This window comes from Chelonoidis abingdonii, chromosome 25 (genome assembly GCF_003597395.2).
Source record: "Chelonoidis abingdonii isolate Lonesome George chromosome 25, CheloAbing_2.0, whole genome shotgun sequence".
NCBI classification, from domain to species: domain Eukaryota; kingdom Metazoa; phylum Chordata; order Testudines; family Testudinidae; genus Chelonoidis; species Chelonoidis abingdonii.
The window spans coordinates 11,029,384-11,046,649 of NC_133793.1; the positions used below are offsets into that span (position 1 = coordinate 11,029,384).

The window sequence follows — 17,266 nt, forward strand, 5'->3', positions numbered from 1 at the left end:
GCCAGTGCACCTAAATGCCTGGCACTCTGTCTCCTAGCAACTGATGGCCTGGGCCCCTCCTCTGCAAAGGTGCCAACTGAAGGTGTTGGAGAAAAAGGGATCAGGTGACCTCCTGGCCCGGGAAAGGAGCTGAGCAGAGAGGAGGGGCTGGAGGGGGTGGTTAGTCTGGAGCTTGCTGGGGACGAGGAGTGAAGTGCAGACCTAGGGGTCTGGCTCACTGCCCCCCAGAATGGACCCGGCCGAGGGGTCTGGTTCACTGTATCTACAAGCTCTGTTTTAGACCCTGTTCCTGTCATCGAATAAACCTCTGTTTTGCTGGCTGAGAGTCACGTCTGACTGCAAAGTGGGGGTGCAGAACCCTGTGGCTTCCCCAGGACCCCGCCTGGGTGGGCTCGCTGTGGGAAGCCCACGGAGGGGCAGAGGATGCTGAATGCTCCAAGGAGAGACCCAGGAGGTGAAGACGTGTGAGCTTCTTGCCCTGAACAAGTCTGCTCCAAGGGAGAGGAGCTCCCCAAAGTCCTGACTGGCTTAGTGGGGAGCAGTTCCAGAGCATCGCCCGGGGACTCCGTGACACATGGCAAGAAGAGGGTGGCCTTTGGCGTCCGAGTCTCTATTGCCTGGCCCTGTGCAGTCACATTCCTGAACATGGGAATGAAAGCACCATCTCCCACATAGGGGTTTGGCCAGAACCAGCTCCACATTCAGACACAACCCATTCCCCATGCCTAGAACATGTCAACGGCAGCCTGTTGTACGGGGCATCTCTTAACCGAGTCCAATCCAGCCCTCCCCAGCTAGGACAGGCAGCATTGAGGGGGAACATGGTACGGCTGGAATCTGGAAGTGGGCCTGAATCAAATGATCTGGATCCAAAAACGATCCATGGGAGTGGGTTCAGAGGAGAGCCGGGGGAACTGTTATAGCAATTGCCTTAAGAAGTTCAAGCTACGTTGTTTAACAAAGAGACGGTTAAGGAGTAGAGGGAAAAGATTTGATAAGGGGCTCTCCTGTCTGCAGCCAAAGGTCTGAAAAGAGAGTGGCTGGAAGTTGAAGCCAGACTCAGATGGGAAACAAGGCGTACGTGTTTAAACAGTGTGGGTATCCATCCACTGGCCCGGCTTTCCAAGGATGGATTCGCCCTCACTAGCCATTTTTAAACCAGGATGGGACGTTTGTCTAAAAGATCTGCTCTCGTTCGAGCAGGAGTCTATTCAGGGCAGTCCTCCGGCTCGTGTTATGGTGGTGGTCAGACTCCATGATCCCAGGGCTCCATTTTGGCCTTTGAGATCTGGGGGAATTCCGACACCCCTCATGGGTGAAAAAGAAGGGGCCCACCCCCCAAACACAGAGAACATCCCTTGTGGTGGTGGAGGAAGCTAAAGCAACACAGCTAACCCGACAGGACTCGCCCTGTGGCTGTGCTCACAGCTAGCCCCTCACTCAGGTCACTCAGCTGAGGCAGGCGTTTTCCCTGTCCCCGTGGTGCAGCGGCATGGGGAAGCCCCCCCAGAACTAACCGCCGGTTTATTCCGGCTTCCACTGCTGCACAGCCAGGGCGGCAGGCTGCCCAGCGTCTGTTCTCAGAATGGAAGAGGAAGAGAAGGCGCGGCTAATTGGCCTGACGCTGCGAGATACTGAACCGACAGCTGGGGTTATGGGGAATCTGCTCCTCGCACAGGGATGTTCCCAGGCAGGTGAAGCAGGAAGGGAGATGCTGAAATTTCTTTCCCCTTTCTTCCCCCTCAGAACGCTCTCTGCATTGCTGCCTACAGAGGGGCTGGGGCTGCTTCTTGGGAGAAAGGGCCCTCTCGCAGGCTGGGCTGAACTCTTCTGGCCCTGTCTACAGGAGACTTCCCTCCCGCAGAGCACTCTGCAGTGTGGGCACTTCCCCTCTCCATTATCATAGTGGTCAAAGGCCTCCCTTGTAGTGCGTCTCATCCAGTGCAAAACCACCTGGGCTGGATCCTGGCTGGGAGAAGCCGCTGCCTCACCAAGAGGGTGCTGGAAGTGAGCCCAGAGGCACAGCAAGAAGGTGGCAAACAGCAACACATGGGCACGATTCTCCACTATCCCAGCACATTGTCCTCCGGAGTGTTACAGGAGTGCCTGGAGACGCCACCTGAGATCAGGGCCCCACTACACACATTAAGAGACAGTCCCTGCCCTCAACAGCTTATGATCTAGGTAGACAAGAGGTGAGAGAGGGGAAACTGAGACACACAGCAGGGTTGTGACTTGTCCAAGGTGACGCAGCAGGGCCATGTCAGAGCTGAGAAGAGAACCTAGGCCTCCTGAGAGAACAGTAGTGAGACATGACACATCTGTATTGCCCCAGGAACCCAGAACGGCTTTGCAGACAATACACTGACAGGTCCACTAAAATGCAGCCCCTTCTGTGATGGAAGATGGCAGACACTTGCCCACAGTCCAGCACTGCCAGGAGGGAGAGTTCAAGTCAAGGGCACCACGCAAAGCCCCTACTGAGAAGGGCCAGGGGTCTTTAGCAAATGGGGCCTGGATTCCCAAGGGCTCATGCTGAGCACTGTTCACCCACCTTGCAAGAAGGAAGGACAAGTTACCTCTGAACCTGCCACCCAAGTAATCCCAGGCTCAATGCTACCCTGGATTAGGGACAAAACGAGCCCCTAGCTGCTGCACCCCATGCAGAGAGGGTGTCTCGGTACAGGGGACAGGAGCCTCAGCATTTCTGCCCCTTTAGACTCAAGTATCAGAGGGGAAGCCGTGTTAGTCTGGATCTGTAAAAGCAGCAGAGAATCCTGTGGGACCTTATAGACTAACAGACATTTTGGAGCATGAGCTTTCGTGGGTGAATACCCACTTCGTCATGCATCTGACAAAGTGGGTATTCACCCATGAAAGCTCATGCTCCAAAACATCTGTTAGTCTATAAGGTGCCACAGGATTCTCTGCTGCCTTTAGACTCATGCTCTCCAGCCAGCTCCCAATAAGATGGGGGGGGCTCATTCCCTCCTCTGTATTTATACCCCACTTCTCCATGGCAGCACTGGGCAAAGGAGGGGGAGAATTTACTTTTTGTGGGGGAAGCAAAAGAGACAGGCATCGTCCCCAGCAAGCTCTTCTCAGAATGCAGAATTACAGGAGGCAGAAAGTGTGGGGGGGGGGGGGATGACAGGGAGGGAAGAGAGAGCCCTCTCCCCCATCAGCCCCCACCTGGTTCACAGCATCTTGTCTAAGATGCAGGGAATTGTTAAGTAAAGGCCCATCCTGTGCTGGGGGAAAGACTGTGCCCTCTGCCCACCCTGTGCCCACACGCCTGTCCCCGCACTCTGCCACCTTGCGGCCCCCTGCCACAGCAGTGAAAGTCTCGCTGCTAAGGTAGCCCCCCACCCAGCCCGCCATGATATGTAAGAGGGAGCCGGTCCCAGGAGCCGCAAAGGCCGCTATTGAGCTGTGTAAGATCCTGCCGTCATGCGCCGCACCCAGCTGTGCCAGCGCCAAGGCTGGCTGGTTGCCAGACTCACTGTACACGGAGCACCCATTGTGTTGGGAGGGCCCCCTGGGCAGAGCCGGCTGGATCCCCCCACCCCACAGTGTTCAGTTCCGGCAGCTGAGCGGGGAGGGAACCTGGTCTCCCCATCTTCGGCGTACAGATGACGAAAGGCTGAGAGAGAGACAAGAAATCTGGCTTGGTTGGGCTGGGGAAAAACTGGTGTAGAAATCCTTGCATGGAGTAACCTCCGAGCTACCTGAGCTAGGACAGGGCATTGCAGCAGCAGCTCCAGTGCCCCCGGCCTTGCCCGCCTCAGCCCAGCCCTCCCCTTCGCTGCCACACCCCCAACCCTCCCCCACTCACGATGCAGCCAGAGCTAGACTCCCCACTGGCGCCCCCCCCCCCCCCATCAGCATCCTCTCCTCACACAGCCGGCTCCGGTCACTGGGCAGGATGAAACCTGCGCCTGTGGCTCCGTGCCCGCTGCAGACGACTGCCTGTCATGCCAGCCCTGGACCGGTCTGTTCCCCCACACCTAGCCCGCAGGGATTGTTTGAACACCATGGGCCTTTTACTGCAGTGCAGACATCAAACTCTTCAGGGCAGAGAGTCTCCCTCTTGCTATGCCTGTGTCCGCACGGGAGCTGGAGGCAGCCGTACCAGCTCCCACAGACATACCCCCGCTAGCTCTGAATGAGTCGGGGCACTAAAAATAGCAGCGTAGCCGCAGCAGACCTAATACAGTCCTGTCTGAAACCCTGGGGACCTACTTGGGCTGCTAGCCCGTCCCGTTACTCCTGTTGCCGTGGGTTAGTGGGGGTACGTGAGCTGGAAATTCCACCTCCAGCTCCACTGCAGATGTCCCCAGTGTGTCCACTGAGCACTCAGCACAGTGGGCCCTGATCTCAGCTGGGGTGTGAGCTGTTACAGTCAGACAGATCATAACCCAACCCCGACCCCCACCCCGCACCATCTTCTGCGCCGTGCAGCCCACAGTAACTAGCTCTGGTGTTTCTAAGGTGCCCACTACCACAGGATCCAAGTGACAGCCCTATTCCAGGGCAGAAGTATGGGATGAAAGAACATATACAACAGGGACTGGTCGTTATACAGCCGGGCGGACCCAAGAGGGCTTTGCAGGCCACGGGGCAGACTTTGCTCTGTGTCACGCACGCGATGGTTCCCTGGAGGCCCCAGTTCCTACAGGGCTTTGCTGCCTGGCAGGTGAGCCGCAGCCCCTCCTAGGCGAGCCACCTCCACCATCCTGTTCTTCACCCAACAGCAGGAAAGGGTAGAATTATTTCCCCACTTGGGCACTCGGGTCATTACCGCTGCCCCTATGTGGCCAGGACTAGTGCCCCTCTGTGGAGAAGAGGCCAGGAGCTTTCCCCAACATCTAGGACCTTTGTTTAGATCCGATTGGTAAGACCCTGACTTGTAAGGGCAGAAGAGCATCCTACGCGGGCACTGGTCCAGGAGAGCCCGGGGGGAGGAGGGGGGCGTGCTGCAGGCCGAGTCACCGTTTCCTAGATGACCTTGAGTTCTACTGGGAGACCTCCCAGCCCAACACCATTTAGCTTCAGAGCTGCCAAGAGCAACTGCAACAAGCGGGTTAGCTGCAGTTCGTCTGTGCGCCGATGCAGATGGTGCCCCCTTTGAAGCCATCTCCGCACCTTTGCGGCTTTCTCTGCGGCCGATCCCGCTCGTTCACGTCTTTCCCTTTAAATCCCGACTGCCCCCACGTCCCCTACCCTGCTGCTCAGGGCCTCGGGTCAGCCACCCTACCCACGCTGCTCCTTACAGGGACAGAGCCGTACCCCCACGCCACACGCATTGCAAGGATCAGGCCATTAGCCTCAGGATGCCAGAACTGGGAGCTGACCGGGGAGTTTCCTGCACATTGGCCTGGAGCAACCTCTGCCCACTTGCTCTCTCACCTTTCTGGGCCAGAAGCATCTTGCTCGCCAGAGGACCTGGAAAAAGACGCTGGTGAAAGCATCTCAGTGTGACTGGTAAATAGCCCATCAAGGCTTCTTTTCCTACCTGGGCTCAGAGTGATTTCGTGTTCTGATACCTGGGAAATAGCAGGAGTTTCTAAGCCTGGTGGAGCCCTACTGGGCTCTTGCACATTGATTGGGCCTGGCTCTTGCTAAGCAGCCCCTGGCTCCCGGCCCGTCCATCTCCGCTCTAGGTCACGAAGCTTTCGGACACATTCACGGGCCAGGCAAGGAAATCTCACCTCCCGCTTTGAAAGCGGCACACACCAGCTGGAAGGTAAATTAGACCCTCTTCCCCCAGCCCCCGCTGTGAGGAGAGGAGAAGGGAGGGCCCTGCTGGCCTGTGGCATCACACTGAGGGACGCAGATTGCTATGCACAGAGGATGCCGCACTCCAGTCCTGCCGTGCCATAGGAGAGGACACCCCGCAGAGGCACGTCTTGCAGGAAGGCAGAAATCATTCCTCGGACTCCGGCTCTGCCGAGCGCCGTGGCTGACAGTGCATCCTGCTGTCACACTGCTAATCCCACTGCCAGCGGCTGGGCTTGCCCAGTAATTAAGGTAACAGTAATTGGAATCTTAGCGAAAGCACCAGAAGGCTTGAAATAGCCGGCACCAGAGCCTATTGTTCGCGCTGCAGCCATTATGAGAGGAGGCCCTGACTTCCACCCCCCCACCACCCCAACACACACACCGTACTCCCCTTTGAGAGATCCCAGCAGGCCTGCTGTCTCCGGCTGCATAGCCATGGTATGTCATGGGCACTGCCTCGCACAATGGCCAGGGAAGGGCTGCTCAGCCTAGGGATGCAGTAGCCACAAAGAGGCAGCCCGGGGCTGTGGCTAATCCTCATGCACCCAGCTCCCCCCCAGCGCAGACTGCCAGGGGCTTCCAGGCCAACGAGGACAAGGCTGGTGCTTTGCCTTCCTCCGCATCCCAAGGGTGACGGTTCAAGGGACGGGAGGCAGAGCCTTCCAGCTCAAGGCCGCTGACTGCAATCCAGTTCAGCCATCGCTATAAGCTGACACTGTTGGGTAACTGCTCAGTGGCACGTGAAAGAGGAGTCGGCGGTTCTCACTCCAGTGGAAGCCAGAGCCCCACGGTGAGATGTGCCACCGAGCAGAAGGCAGCCCCTGTGCTGGCTCAAATCAGCACAAGCCATTGTCAACATGACCTAGGAGGACAGCCCATAGGGGTGAGAGCAGAGCGTTCACCCTCCAGCCCATCCCTGTCTCGGCTTCGGGGCTGCGCCTGCCACCTGCACCTTTTGTAGCACGTAGTCTGGTCATTCGTCCAGGGACCTGCGCTGAGACGCACCTGCCACATCACCACCGCTGGATTGGAACCAGTCAGGCGGGCATGAAAAGCCCTGCGTAGTCCATCACCAGCCCAGTCCCACTGTCCTCTTTGCTTTGATTATTTTATTCATTGGGAAAAGCTGTCCTGAGCCCCGCGGCAAAAAGGCAGAGCACAGGGGAATTAAAAAGCTACGGTTCAATCAGAGAAGAGCGCTGATCACTGGGGAAAAGACCCCACCCCCCCACACACACTATGCAGTGTGCTGCCCGCAACACACCCAGTTGTGTTCCGTCCTCAAGCCACTTCTTGGAATACAGCTTCAAACTGCAGCAGGGTAAACTCAGTTCTTCCTCCTTATAGGGTAGATAACTTGAGTTCCACACATTGCAAGGGGCCGTCTTTTCATAGAATCATAGAATATCAAGGATTGGAAGGGACCTCAGGAGGTATCTAGTCCAACCCCCTGCTCAAAGCAGGACCAATTCCCAACTAAATCATCCCAGCCAGGGCTTTGTCAAGCCTGACCTTAAAAACCTCTAAGGAAGGAGATTTCACCACCTCCCTAGGAAACCCATTCCAGTGCTTCACCACCCTCCTAGTGAAAAAGTTTTTCTTCATATCCAACCTCAACCTCCCCCACTGCAACTTGAGACCATTCCTCCTTGTTCTGTCATCTGCCACCACTGAGAACAGTCTAGATCCATCCTCTTTGGAATCCCCTTGCAGGTAGTTGAAAGCAGCTATCAAAAATAGAGGTCTTGTCTGCTCTGTGGGGATTTTAAAATACTGATGTCCTGAATTTGATTTCTCCTCCACTTAGTACCACGCAATGTTTAGAGGCTGTCCTCCACCCCAGAGATGGCTGCATGGTACGGATGCTGAATATTCTGCGTAGTTCCTGGCATGTTCCGAGACAAACAGCGCTATCTTTATATGTTTCAGCGTAGCCACACAGTGTGGAGGGGAAATAAGGATATTGCCCCTCTGTAATTTCAAAAGAGGGCACTGGTAGGCTAACAGTAATATAGATTTTAAAAACCTCACAATTCAGCTGCTACATTACCAGTAATGACACCTCCCACAGTGAAAGTAGCTTAGTCACTTTCAGATTTCTTTATAGTCAATTTCTAGTCAGTTTCCTTTTCCAGTTCTCATGCATTGGACTTGGGTTTTCATCACTACAAGATAAGGCTAACGTATCCATTTAACTTCAACATCTAACACACACTTGGCAAAAAGCACATCTTTGGTAAAGACTCAGACTCATCACTCCCTCTTCCTTCAATTAAGGTAGGAGAACTCGGGTCTGAAACCTCCAGGGTGACCCTCAATTAAAGCAGGGCTGGTCACACACGCAGTCCTAACATATCAAAGGTAACACACAAGCAAGAAACAAAGTCTTAACAGATGTGTGAACCTAAACTTCCTGACACAGTGTCTCTTTAAAAGAGGATCTAGCAGTGACTTTTAGACCTTGACATGCTGCTGACTCCAAAAACTTACAACCGAAAGTTGGGAACCCACAAACAACCAGGGTACCCACAGATACTGTCAAAACAACTTGGCATAAGTGACTTCCTCAAATGAGTTTCAGAATTAGGACAAGAACCCAGGAGTCCTGATTCCCAGCCCCCACCTCACACTCCTGGAATCACTAGAACAAATACTTCTTAGTGATGTTGGTCTAGGCACAGCATGACGTCACCAAAAGTCAGTGGAGTGGCTCCAAATTGACACCAGCGGACTGGGTACTACCGCATTCTAATCCCAGCTCTGACACTGACTTGCTAGGTGACATTGGACAGGTTACTGCAAATCCTTGCCTCAGTTTCCCCACCTGTTGGGTTAATGATGCTTTGGAGTGCTGTGAGCGTGAGTTAATGCTCTGAGAGTTCTGTTCTGGGGTCACGATTTGCAGACGGTCAGAGGCCGCATGCAACTGTGCAAGCAAATCTGGCATTTGCCCATGCAAATATTGTTATTTATCCATGCTTACAGTAACGCCTAGGAGCCCCAGTCACAGACCAGACCGCCCGTTGTGCTAGATGCTGTACAAAACAGAGCAAAGAGATGGTCCCTGCTCCAAAGTGCTTACTGTGGTTCAGAAGCTAACTGCGTATTTGCAGGCAGATGCTGGGTATTTCTGTGCGTGGCCCCAGGCACATGACCTTTTTAAAATGGGACGCGTTTAAGATCTTTGTCTCCTTCTCAGACAGGAATCTGCGGGCTCCCTGCAAGACCTGCCTTCCAGCGCTTCAATGCTGACCAGTGACACTTACCCACACGCAATGGCGGTGGTTGTAGGATGGGCGAAGCAGCTCGTTTCCTGCTTGGGGTATGAAGGGGGTTGGCTGGCTTGCAGCTCTACTTCCACGGCAGGAGGAAGGAGCTGGCTGAGCTCTCAGACAGGTGCGCGGCCAGCCAGAGAGGCAGCTCTCGGGAACCACTCCAGCATCCTGAGCAGAGATGGCAGCTCGGGCTGCAATCTGTGCACACAGGCAGCCTGCTCCGCAGAGAGCTGGCCGGCCGGGGAGCTGTCACAACGCCAGCAGGTCTCACCTCCCACAGTTGCACCCTGGCTCTGTGAGTGCAAAGTCGAGAGCGTAGTGCTGTGAGAAAGGCGAGGTGCTGGGTGCCGAGCTTCCCAGAAGCTGCCGGCTGAGTGTCGTCTCCTCCATGCAAAATACTCACCAAGCTCCATTCTCTTGTGGGGAAGCAGCAGGACAAGAATTCAAGGAGATGCTTCCCCCAGTGCCCCGTGACTTCAGGGCAGGGACTATTCCAGGGCTACTTGGGGTGCAGGAAGGGTATATGCACAGGGTTAGAATGGGGGGCACTGAAGAGCACCAGGCTTCCCCCTCCATCCGTAATGCACTAATCTTGCCCCTTATGGAATATCCCATCGGCTCCTCAGCCACAGCGCACTGCCCCAGCTGCCCAGCACGTCACGCCAGGCGGCATGGCCCCAGAATGCACTGTGCTGCCCGAGGCTGCAGCAGGCCAGCGCTAGCCCTCAGTGACACGCTGGCGATCTTGCTGGCTTACCCAGAAAGGAGTGAGGTGGGGGGAGGGACACAGTGGAGAGCCTAGCGAGTCTGTGCAAACTGCACTCCTTGTTCCACAACAGGAGAGCAGACCTGGGGTGGGAAGGTTTTGGTCTGTGAGCTGTGCCTCTGAGTACGGAGACAGCCTCCCTCTCTGGGGCAAGGGCGCACTGAGACACTAGCGCATTCCTCTCCACTCAGCCATGAGGATTGGTGACCCAGGGCGACCAGAAACGGCGCAAGGGCCAGAGTAGTGTGAAAGTAGAATGAATTATATTGTAAAAATAAGAATGGATTAAAGAAACGTTGTATGTACCTTTAAGCAGAAATAAGAAATGTTGAAATACAGGTGCCAGGAAAAGAAACATTAGGCATAAACAAGGGTGCTAATGGCGAAACATTAACAGAAGATCGGTAATAGTTAGTAAGGAAATAAGATATGCATGCCTAGCCCAGGTAAATTTATCAGATTCTGCTTCCTTTGTTATCTTGCTAAGTGCTGCCCCCCCTTTAATCTGTATAAATAAGATAGTTTGTGTCTTGTATGGGGCTCACATTATCTGGGTGGATTAGCAGAGCGCTGTGCTAATAAAACAGAGTGTCTGAAACTGTGAGTCCTGAGTCTAACTTTGACATTAGACAGGACTGAGCTGATTCCACGGCTGGCTCAAGAGGAGATGCTTGCGGGGGGGCAGGGGTTGTAGGCGAGGGACCAGTCACCTCCCAGTGAAAAGAGGCACACGAAGTGAAAGTGGGTCTGCAGCGCAGCAGGGGGCGGGGGCAGGCACAGGCGCTGCAGCACCATGGGGCAGAGAGGAAGCCACACTATTCCGGTCCAGCATGCTCAGCTCACGGAGGAAGCTGGGTGGGAACCGGTAAAGGGGTGGGGGAGGGAGGGCTTCAGAGCCGCCCAAAGAGGGGAATCCCAGGGCTGCCTTGAAAGCTGAGCTCCGAAGGGGGGTGGACAGAAGAGAGGTGCTTAAGGGGAGATCACAGCTTGGGTTGCGGGTGGAGGGCTGGACGTGGGGCTAAGTTGAGATCCAGCCCTCCTGGGCCAGAAAGCCCTTCCATGTAGTATTAGGGGGGAGCGACTCTTGAGGCACCAAGAGGGCTCTGGGGTGCACCTCCCCCCTAGCCTGGTTCGTCTTTGTTTTCCAGCCACAGAAGCCAACACTCAAGGCCCATCTGCCCCAGACCCCTGGGAACAGAGCCCCCCTGCTACCTCTCGGCCAGCCACAGGGAGGTAGGAGCTGACAATGGAGATGGGGCAAACAGCAGGAGTTCACCCTGCACCCCCAGAAGTTCAGCTGGCTGAGTAACTATGGGGCTCCCTGCACAAAGTGGAGCAGGGGTAGGGAAGGGGATACGTGGGGGGACCATGGCGGGAAACCACACACAGAGAACTTGCCGTACCCAAAGCGCATCAGTTTGGCGGCCCAGGTCGTCTGGGGGCTGGAGTCTGGCTGGCATCAGCCCAGGTCTCACGCTACCAGGGCGGATAGGGCCAAACGCTCCTCTCAGTCACATCAGCACAACACCACCAAAAATCAATGCAAGAGCAGGAGGGATTGTGCCATGCTTTGCGGGGGGGGGATGGGGCGCAGTGCTGGCAGGACTCCACTCCCCCACAGCCCGCTCCCCACACAGCCTGCAGCATTTGGATCTGGACGGGCGGCTGGTGCCCCCAGGTATGCGAGCACCACCGCAGGGCAGGGCGGGGAGAAAGACCATGCAATAAAACCCACAGGCTGAAATCAACACGCTGCACACACATTATCCAATGTCCAAGGCACACCCCCCGCCCCAACTCCAACAAACAGCCCCATGACAGCAGTATCACCCCCCACACAACCCACGCCTGCCTTGCCTCATGCAGTCACATCCGGGCCAAGAGGAACCCAGAATGCCGATGCGTACGGGAGCCGCGTCACTGCTCAACTCAGAGCCCACCAGGCTCCCTACCGCCCCCCGGCCCAGCGGTGGATCTCCACGGCCCAGACTTTTAAAAGGGTAAATTACCTTGCGACATCCAGCATCAAAGGCTGAACGGAGCAAGAGGCGGGTGGGATCACTAGCCCCCTGGGGAAAATAAGGCATGGCAAATCGACGACTTGGCTGAGGTCACATGGTGACCAGTGGCGGAGCCAGGAACAGAACCTATCATCCTGTTACCCTCCCCTTTCCAGGGTAGCTAGGGAAAATTATGCGGCTTTGGGAATAGCCGTTAGGGTTTCCTTCCTGGCATCAAGGACTCGTTTCTCCAGTCTTCACAGCCCCCAGTGCAACGTTCAGGACACATTCGACAGCTGTCTGGGTGGGTGGACGCAGCCACATGGAAAGCGTGTGTTATGTTAAATAGTTAGCGAGAGAAATGGACAAGCAGTGCCTTGTGTGGTCAGCACATGAGAGGCTAGTGCCCCAGATGATTCCAGCATATAGATCTGGCCAGTGGCTCAGGCCGCAAGGGCAGATACATCCATCCTGTAACCAAGGGAGCAGCAGGCTGAAGACTAGACCAGGTCCTTTCCTGCAGGGCCTGCATGACTTGAGGGCAGGGGGGCGTCTCCTGCCACCAGGTGTCCCAGGCTGAACCCAGCCTATAGTGACAACGTCCTCTGCCATCAGACAGCCACTGTGGTCACTGGGTCTCCAGCTGGTCCCTCGTGGGCATGTGCCCATCTTGCACCCTTCGGCCTCTTGCTGAAAATCCCCAGCAGACAGACCCAAGGGCTGGCTAGCCACAAAAGCTGCACTGATCTCCCATTTCCCCGGCCTGCTATGGAGGAGATATCTAGGGACAAGCCACGGTTTTCCCACTGATTCTCTCTCATGGGCTGCTCTTCATTCCCCAGGAGATGGAAATGCAACCTCCAGCCCCTGGGGGAGGGGATCACCTCGGGTGACCAGATGTCCCGATTTTATAGGGACAGTCCCGATTTTTGGAGCTTTTTCTTACATAGGCACCTATTATCCCTCCCCCCCCCACACACACACGCCTGTCCCGATTTTTCACACTTGCTATCTGGTCACCCCACGATCACCTCTCTGTGTGTGCTAGGAACAGGGAGAAGAAAAGCTGGACCCGCTCCCTGCCTCCCACTTCCACCTTGGTCCTAAACACCCTGGCGAGGTCCATGAGCATGGCACACCAGGGAGGGCTGCATGTTACCGTCACTGCACTGCTGCGTTATGTCAGGCCCTGCTGTTAAGCGCGGGTGTTAATGTAGCAGAGTGTGGTTCAGACGTCCCAGATTCAGTCCTGGCCAGTGATGGAACCACAGGGTGGCTGCACAGAAACGAACACTCCTTCAGAGCCTGCGTCTTGCTGTAGGGAAATGTCTAGGTGCGCACTGGGGGAGGCCAGTTACACATGTACAACATTCCCTGCTGGTGTGTGCAGGGATAATCTGTCACGGCCTCATTCCTTAAGACCCCCCTCAGCACAAGCCTCGGGGCTGGGAGTGGGCTACTGGCACGAGCTCTGAGTTCAGATCTACAGGTGGGCGGGACTCAGCATTTACCCATGAGGAAAAGAAGGGGGAAATTGTCCCCAAAACATCAAGGGGGAGGAGAATCAACGCTTGAGAAATAAACTCAGAGAAACACACCACGCAGGGAGTTTTACAGGTCAGCCCAAGCTTTCTTTCTCCTGTCCCAGCTAAACTGCATGGTAGAAGTCTAGGACCCAGCACCGCGCTCAGCGAGTTGTGTGCACACAGCTACTTCCGCTCTCCCCCTTCCCCGTATAAATACAGCGCACTCATGCGACACACCGCAGCTCAGCAGAGCCCACAAATGCTTTTTCTGCTGCCTAACCCTCCAGCCTGCCCCCCGACTGACCCAGAGCAATCGCACCATCCTGCCTTGGGAATGGATTCTTAGTTTTAGCAGATCTGAGACAGCGGAGTTTGAATCCAGACCACCTCGAAGTCTGGGCTGGCCGTGTTTGGGACTCATCTAAGGAAGCCGACAGTTCCCCCGAAATGGGAAGGAAGCCATGGTCTTGCTAAAGCCCACTGCTCCTTTAAGGCAGGAGAATTGCTGGGCTTTCCATCATCTCACTGCCCTCAGGAACTCACAGCACACCTGGCCCTGAGCACCCAGTCCAGGCTAAACTCATCCCAAAGTCCAGAGGGGCTGTAGCTGAGGACGAGGTGCGGGACAGAGGCCTTTACGTAGAAGGCAGCAATCCCTTCCTTGAGATGGGGGCAGGCCTAGTGGTTAGGGCAGGAGACGGGGAGTCAGGACTCCTGGGTTCTGCTCCGACCTCTAACAGCAGCTCACTGGGTGACTTTAGGCAAATCACTCAACTTCAGAGGCTTGTTCCCCACCCCCTATGAAATGGATTCAATAATCCCTGCACACCCCGCTCCCAGAGGGGCCTGCATGGCTCCATCATGAATGTCCATAAAGCGCTCAGAGCTCCCTGCTCTCAGAAGGTGTTTTTCCCACTCTGGTCCAAGTCAATGTGTGATTCTGTTCTACCTAGATTCTTGCACCATGCTCAGAATATCAGAGTATCACAATTACCCCTTCCCTGGGGATCGATCCGTGTGACCACCATGATTCATGCACCCGCCTTTGTTGTTAGCTTGTCCTTCCACCCTCTTGTTAGTCACCTGTTGCATATTCACTAAATCTTAGATTGTGAGCTCTTTGGGGGCAGGGACTGTCTTTTTTCTTACTTATTTGCAACTGCCTAACACATCAGAACCCTGATCCCTGACAGGGTCCTAAGACCTTACAGCAAAAGCAACAAGAAAAAGAAATTATCAGCAAAGTAACAAAGTTCCACTTAAACCTCCACCCTCCACTTGGTTGCTCCTGGAGTTCCTCCCTCCAGAATGCTCAGCCCACACCCTGGATCATCTCTGTAGAGAACCGCTTGGACAGGAGATAGGGACTGAATTGGGATGCAGGAGATATGGGGCAAGTTCCCTGCTCCACCAAGGACTTCATGCGTGATCCTGACTAAGTGAGGGAATCGCTCTGGGCCTCAGCACCTGATCTGTAAAATGGGAAGATGTTACCTTGCTTCCACTCTTGGCCTGTTTAGTCGGCGAGCTCTCTGGCATCTGTCTCTGTGCATCTGACACAAAGGGGGCTCAGTCTCAGATGGAGCCCCCATGTGCTACCATCCCCCTTAGATCTGCAGGCAGGAATGAGGAATCTGCTCCGCTGAGTCTCTACTACCCACTCTGCCCTTCATCAGCCAGAAGGACACCTGCTACCAGCGTGGGAGGTTTCAAGCAGATTCTGCCAACCTGTTCCAGTCAGCAGGGAAGTGCTAGCCACCCATCTATTAGTCCACAGACGCTCTGTTGTGGGCGTGGGGCAGGGGAAGATGCCAGGCGGAACAGGGATAAGGATTTTTGAGCGAGGCAGGAGTTCATTCAAAACAGCAGCAAATCGAATGAGCAATGGGTCCAGTGAAAGGCGTGGATGAAACCCTGGAAAGGAGAAGTTGGCTCAAAGAGGAGTGGAAATAAGTTAGAGCTTTACTAATGGGCAGAAGGGCTCCCCACGGCCAGGATTTGCCATCCCAGCCCTGGCCTCAGGCTGTAACTCTCCGACCCAGCCAGCTGTCACCACCCCACAGCTGTGCCGTGACCTCTGTAGGAAAGGTGGCGGCAGGTCCCACCCTTGGCCTGGCATCACCTGCAGCTTTTGCTCGCAGCCTGAGCAGAGAAGCCAAGGAGCAAACGGGTCACAGGGACATCCCCCCTCGACGCTCCTGGAGGGCATTCGGCTCAGGTCAGGCAGCCAGAAGCTCACCCTGCTGCTGCACCTGTCCCTAAACAGGCAGGGAGTGGCTGCAGTGTAAACAGAGTGACTCCAGCGGAGTCAATGGAGTTACCCTAGTGTATCCAAGGGGCCAAAGGCCTCCTTCCATCCTCAACGCTGCCAACAACCGTTCCCTGTGCTGCAACCCCGAGTCACCACAAGCCCACTGGCTCAAAGGAGTGCCCTTTCTGCGGGTGAAGGGGACAATGGCAGGGTGGCGTCCAGCCTTTCATCCCCAGGACCACGCCCCCCCCGGGGGGTCTGATCGGACGTACACCAGCGTATGACCAGAGCAGCCGCACAAGGGAGCAGCTTTGGTCACCAAAGGTCAGCGCTGGACCCCTGCCAACTTCAGCCCTTTGCTCTGGGCCCATGAAACGCAGCCCCATGACACAGACTAATCCACAGGCGCACCCCCTTCCCACAAGAAAGAGGAAGTACACTATTAGTAACGGCCTAAAGGAAAAGCACATTACAGGGGTAGCCATGGTAACCTCTTGCCACCTCCCCTCCCCATCCCTAGCTCTCCGCTGCTGGCTGGGAAACGCAGGATTTCCGCTGGAAGAAGAGCAATTCCCGGATCTGAGGGGCTGCGAAGGAGGAGGAAATCGGGCTGGGGAGCGGAGGGGGGGGGGGACACAAATACAATCCAGAACCCGTCCCAGAGCGGGGAGGGGAAGCGAGACCCCTTCCCCACAGGCGGGGGGCTTAGACAGGAAGCTGCAAGGTTCCTGCTCCCAGCTGAGCCACGGCCAGGAGTTAGCACAGAGAAATAAACTCAGAAAAAATGGGACCAGAGACTGGGCTGAAGGCCTCTGTCCCAGACACGGAGTCAGCATCCCCCGTGGGGGCCCCTGGGATGCGGCTCCCAGAGCTAATCCCCACCCCACCCACTAGGCCAGGGGACAGTGATGTGCAGGGTTGGTTCCAAGGACCAGGCATCTCAGTGGCTGGGGACTGGAGGGTTCCCATGCAAGCATTTTCCTGGGGGGAGAGGGGGAGAGATACAGCCCCCCCAAGGCAAAATCATCTGAACTGTGAGGACTAAAGGGGTGTCCCCGGCCCCTGCCCGGGCACAGCCAGAAATAAGAGGCTGCCACCCGACTAATGGCTAGCAGGAAAGTGACACCCTCTTCAGCCACCGCCCCCAGGTCCAGAGCAGGCAGGAAAACAAGCCCGTTTGCTTGTGCAACACGCTTCTGTTGCTGCTGCTGCCGCCGCTTAATGCCCAGCAAAGCGGAGCGGGGGCTTCGCTCCCCTCTGGGCCAACCACGCACGGGGGGGGGTTACGCCGGATTTACACGAGGGGGACAGGAATGAAGCGAGCCTCGCTTGTTTCACCCGGGGAGCCCCCTGGCTTGCAAGGAGGTCGCCTGCCTTCCTTCCCCGCAGCCACGAGCGAGAGGGGCGCCTCGGGCAGAGGGGCGGCAGCCCCCTGGAGAAGGCGGAGACACCAGCCCCCCCAGCGATCCTCATCTCTCCCCCACCCCATCCGCGCCCCCATCGCGCCGCAGCTCCCGGAGCTGGATGCCTGGCAGAGGGGGATTCAGACAGACCCCCCCCCCCACTACTCACACACCATGTGCGGGGAACCAGAGCGACCCCCTTCGCCAGCTGGCTGGATTCAAACACGCGCCGCGCCCCCTCGCCCCTGCACCCCTCCCCAGCGC

The 17,266-nt window shown here is 56.1% G+C and overlaps 1 protein-coding gene across 1 annotated transcript in view; it reads right to left on the bottom strand.

The window, feature by feature from the left end:
- FGR (FGR proto-oncogene, Src family tyrosine kinase) overlaps positions 1–17,266 on the bottom strand; it is a 39,552-nt gene that overhangs the window by 21,421 nt on the left and 865 nt on the right. The window lies entirely within an intron of this gene.